General features: G+C 34.7%; 1 long non-coding RNA gene across 2 annotated transcripts; it reads right to left on the reverse strand.

Annotated features, from left to right (window-relative positions):
• Positions 1–219: 219 nt before the first annotated feature.
• LOC147476168 (uncharacterized) lies at positions 220–4,713 on the reverse strand. 2 transcript variants are annotated; one of them, XR_015208778.1, is made up of 7 exons: positions 4,577–4,713; positions 4,005–4,306; positions 3,862–3,919; positions 3,727–3,783; positions 2,134–2,171; positions 1,480–1,626; positions 220–454 (listed from the first exon to the last, which is right to left on the reverse strand). It is a non-coding gene; the product is annotated as an uncharacterized LOC147476168 (long non-coding RNA). The 2 variants fall into 2 exon arrangements; XR_015208777.1 differs by having other exon boundaries at positions 4,510–4,651.
• Positions 4,714–5,739: the final 1,026 nt, after the last annotated feature.

Below are 5,739 nucleotides of genomic sequence, written 5' to 3' on the forward strand. Positions count from 1 at the left end.
CACTTGGCAGATTCAAAACACATCAGCTCAACTTGGGACATGAAGTTTAGATATGATTCTTGTTCATGGATATATATTACATCTACTTATGAGATTAAGCTGAATCATAAGTCAGCTCATCCAGGAAACTCACGGTCAATCAAGAAACAAATTGAGTAGAGAGTAATAGATGACTAAATTGAATGAGTAGTTAACTGTGAAAGAGTAATCAAAACTACATACAAAAAACTTCCAATGAAGCTAGATAATCATAGTAAAAGTATTTTAGAATATTCGAGTCAGGAGCCATTTATCTATGTTCTAATGCCAATCCCATCAATGAAAGTTGAAAAAGAATGCAGCAGATAGGGTTACATTCCAACAAATAAAGAAAAAGGAACAACGGAAAACTGGAGTGCCACAGAAGAAACTCCTCTTATCGACTTTGATCTTGAGACTCCCTTTCACCAAGTTTCTGAAAGAGAAAACATTGCAAACTTAAGTCAGAATCTGGAGCAACTAATGCAGCAGAGATATACCAGAAAATGATATAACAGAGCTTGAAGATGCAGCGGAGATGTTATATTGCAAGTCACCAGGAAAAGATATAACAGAGTAGAAGTTTCCTAGTTAAGGTGAGTGAAACTACAGAGCCTCTCTCTCTTCTATACCGAAAAATAACAATATCTCAGATATATATTAACGAACGAAATAGAAACAACATGATTAAAACATGGACTACACCCTTCCAAAAACAGAACCAAGCATGTTGAAACCACAGCAATGAACTTAAAAAGCTCGGTAAAACCAGTGCATTGCGGAAAAAAAGATATTTCATCCAACAGTTCAAAGACTAATGAATCAAAAGATTTAAATTTGTGGTTCTTGGACAACATAAACACAAATTTCGAACAAACACTCATTTACTATGTCAAAATGCTTTGCTAGATGAGATTTTGAACTTGTCATGTTCAAAAAAACAACTCTGACATTCTATAAGGTACAAAGATACTAAAAAAAGAAAACAATATAAAAGGCGAAATAAATGGGTCATCTAATTTATTAGGAATAAGCACAAAATGCAAGGATCTTCTAAAGTGAGGTCCCTCTAAAATAGATGTAAAGCAAAGTTCAACATGTGCAATGAAGATTAAAAATGAAATTTAAAGACGATAGAGTTGTCTATCCATCAGTAATTGTTAATCAAAATTGCGTAGTTAGAGAAGTATCAAAATAGTAAGAAGTCAGAGAAGTATCAAATGAGATTTGTTTATCATCAATTGATTCAGTTGTAGGAGTAGGTGTAGTACACCCCTTATATAATTAAACAGATGACAACAACCAAGAAAAATAGAAAATAAGACAAATAAGTGTCATCAATTGATTGAGTTGTAGCAGTAGGTGTAGTACACCCCTTATATAATTAAACAGATGACAACAACCAAGAAAAATAAAAAAAAAAGACAAATAAGTGTGGATAGTTTCAGGTTAGATCAATACCTTTCACACGTTAATTGACAATGGATTGATTGATTTGTCTTTAATTTGTTGAGCATATGTGGCATTCTTTGTCGGCGTCTGCTTTCGTGTTAGTAACATTGATTTGAGCATTGTGTTGTTCTTTTGCATCCTTTGAACCACGACGAACTAAAGTAGAACGGAGATAAAATGGAAGGCAATTATGTTTTATCTAAATTATGAACGACATACTAAGAAATTCACACATATTTTTTTTCCCCGCATATATTGAAGGTGAGAAGGTCACATACAAACACAGGTGAAGGTCGCATACAATCAATCTCATACAAAAGAAATATGGATGGGCTAAATGTCATACCAACAATGAATCCATTTAACCAAATTCAAAGTGAATACATTTTTCAAGACCCAACTAAAGTGTTTGAAATGGAAAGTACATAGTAAATTTTATTTTAATTTTTGAAAGAATGTAGTAAGTTAGTAATGCCTTTTCATTCATTTTTTTTTCCCTTCGAAGGCTTAAATTGGAATAAAAAGTTAACTGGAAAATTAATTAAAATGTGGAAAAAAAAAACAAAAACAAAAATGAGTGAAAAAGAAGACAACAATTCTGAACGAAAATAAAGTTTTACAAAACAAACAATATTTAGATTCCACAAATATTCTGAAGCATACCTGGCGGTGTTTATGTAATGAAGTACTCCAGCAACAACCTGTAATTGACAAAGTGAATTTAACCAATCCAAATAAAACATAAAAGTGAGGATGAAATTTATCTTGCATTTTCTCAAACGATTAAAAGTGAACGGGACAGAAAGAAAAGGTAAGTAAATCTGTTTCTAAGAAGAGGAGTTTTCTGCAGTTATCTGCAAATTAAACGAACCAAAGAATATACTCGTGATTCGTGAAGAATAAACCCACCCACGGTGAATTTATTCGCCATGGAATTTAGATTGAAACTTGGAGGGAGATAGAAGAAGAGAGCATTGTTTTTATTCGTGAAATTGGTACACTCCAATCGGTGCGTTTTTTTGAAAAGATAACGAACAATTGGTTTTTCTATTAGGAATATCGGCGAAACGGTGTGTCTGTTCCACGAAAGTTTTTTTTATTAGTCCGAGAATATGTAATTTATCAATTTACCTTTCTAGCGAAGAGCAAAAAGAAAGTGACTGTCCAACTTTCCGGTACCCTTTGGATTTAAAACTTTGGCCTAAAACCGGGAATATGGGAACTAATCCAAAAATCCAATATCCGCTTTAAATAATCAACGAGGGAACATAATTGGTGAAAGTGTGGGTCTGGCCCTAGCCTGGGTTGTCATTTCAAGGGAATAGGGTAGTGCCAAACCTCCAAGAGCAAGGTCTACTGGAACCTAAACCACATCAATACCTTGTATTTTCCTTTCATTCTATAGTCGCACTTTATAGCTCGTTTGCGCTGATTTCCTGCCCTAAAGTCATAATACTGAGATATTTTCTATACCAAAATGACTTTTCAAAGCTTCTAACTTTTCTTTTCTTAAAACAATATGTATCCCATTTCTCTCTTGATTTCTTGCCACATAACCCACCCTCTCTTGATTTCTTGCCCTCAATTCATAGATACTGAGTTTTCCCTGTAGTAAAATGATCTTCCAAAGCTTCTAACTTTTCCTTTTCTTCTCAAACAATTCCAAACCTCTTTAGCCAATCCTATTTTTCTCTTTCTTTCTCATATCTTACTTCCGGTCTAGTACTAATAAGTTTAGAGTCTAGAAGCTTACTACTAAAGTATGCGAGTCACTAACCAAATGAAATATACGTAATCAAACGGTGATGGCTAAACATGCACACCAAGGGGTGAAATGATACTTAGATATATCAGGGGGTTGCTAAATGGTAAACATTAGATATATCAGGCGTAAGGCATAACTGTGTAGCTTGCTCCTGGTGTGAGGTGCTGACCTGGCAAGAGAAAGCACCGAGGGATCTTTCTTTACATACCAGAGTCGAGAAATTTTTAAACCGTCTCTCGTAATGAACATTTTGATAGAAATAAAAGTATGCTGGATGAAATAAGGCCATAAAAGACCACAAATGACTATAAGAGAAACAATACAGTGATACACTACAACCAAGTAAGAGTGCAAGCAGAAATTATCTCCATTCTCCACAATATAAATATACATATTCCACTGCAGATATTTAGATAATTTTTGACTTATGGAGCTCCGCAATGAAAATATTATTAAGAGAACAACGGTAAGAAAATGCAAGAAGTCTATACCTGAATTTTTGTGCTTCCAAAATCACAAAGCTTTACGTCATGGGTATGAGTATCAACCTGCTCCAAAAGAAGAAAACTTAAACAATACATCTCATAACACTTGAATTGAATATAAAACACTGAGAGAGTAATTACCAGAAGATTTTGTGGCTTCACCAGGTACAGTGTGAATATATGCTAGCCATCTAAAGATCTGAAATAAATTCATCAATTACATAGTGTCCTATCAAAGTACCATAATAAAAAAAAAAAATATGAAAAAGAAGGGAACTACATACTTGGTATGTATAGAGTTTCACATAGAGGAGTGGCATCCTCTGATTCATGTTCGAGTAGTCATTAAGAACTCTGATTAAAAACAGTGCTTTAATGAAACAACGTTTGGGTGATCCATTGAACACATCAACTGAAGCTCACGATTCTTATATCTGTCCTGTAAAACCTTCTTTATAGCCACAGTCTCTCCAGATTCTAAGCATTTAGTCTGACATGAAAGAGGGTGGAAAGCATGATATCAAAGAGAACGGACAACTCCAAAAGATCCATTTCCAACAACCCGGTCTGCCATGTAGCTAATGGTCTGCAAGATGAAGGACAAACAACATTAAAATTCAAATCGCCCGAGAATAGTTAATCTGAAAGAAAAGAAAATACTAAATTATGGCAATGTAAAACCAACGAAAAAAAAGAGAAGATCGACAAACGACAGTAAGAAAACCAAAGTTGCATAAGTTGCATACTAAGTAATATTAGGAAAGAATAAAAATAAAAAGACAGCCAGACCTTTTGATTTGAAGAACGAATCATAGTTGTTTGCAAACCCTGGAAAGCGCGAAGGTTGAAAACATACCTCTGACATTGGGACTGGAGAGTGACTAAATGAAAATGAATTGAACCGATGACATAAGAGAGATTGATAATCTGGTAGGACAATTTCGGTTCAGTAAAACAAAACGAACCAAAACAATGAATAATCAAAAAACAAACAGTGAATTAGAATTTGTGGTGAGTGAGTTTCGGAAGATGAGGAGAGTCGGGATGATGATGAAAAGCGTTGAAGATCATTTGTGTGGCAGTTATTTGTTTCCGTTTTGTGATTTGTTTCCGTTTTGTGAAAGGGTACGTCTGTTGTTTAGTGTTTCTCGGTTGTAATTTAAGTGAATTAAAGGGCAAAGTGTGTTGACGATTTTACCCTTTGTGTAAAGAGCAAAACTAAAGTGGTTGTCTAACTTTCCGGTACCCTTCTCATTAAAAACTTTGGTGTAAAACTGGGAATACGGGAACTAATTGAGAAATATGGTATCGGCTTTATATATAAGATTAGTATAAGGTCAATTGATAGTATTATCTCTTAGTATAAATTCACATCCATAATTATTGCTCTCACTATTGTTCCTTGTGTTTGTTTAATTGAATTTGTTTAAGTCTTGAGAGTTAAGAGTGGAACGAATCCGTACTCTATATATATTGCATGAATCTATATGTGAGAGTAGGAAATAAATAATTGATATCGTAAGAATAAGGTTAGAGTAATCTAATTGAGTTTTTACGGGTTATCAGGAACAGACAAAGAAACTCTTCCACAAAGGTCTTGGCATACCCATGGACAAGATAGATGCGGAGATGAAAGCCAATAAGTTCACTTCCAGAGTTAGGATGGATTTCTTGTTGAAGTAGTTTGCTGGAAAGGTGACGAATCAAGATTTACGTGATGGAAATGGGGTTGTTGTGAAGAAGGCATCAGCCCAGAAAGAGTTGCAGTTTGCTATGAGAGCTTATCTCTTATTTTTCTTTGGATGTACCGCGATTCACCGACCGCCTGAATTGTAGTTCCCGCTTGTTATCCGAGGTCGCTTTTGAAATTTAACGAGATCGAGACTACTACGGCGTTGGGTGCAGCCTTACTGTATACTTATACATGGGTTTTGGGACTCACGACAAGTGCCAAGGTGAATGGTGTTTCAGGCTATTTAACTCTCCTACAGGTATGAGTATTTTCGGTTTTCTTTTCAT

This window comes from Coptis chinensis, chromosome 9 (assembly GCF_015680905.1).
Source record: "Coptis chinensis isolate HL-2020 chromosome 9, ASM1568090v1, whole genome shotgun sequence".
In the NCBI taxonomy this organism is placed as follows: Eukaryota; Viridiplantae; Streptophyta; class Magnoliopsida; order Ranunculales; family Ranunculaceae; genus Coptis; species Coptis chinensis.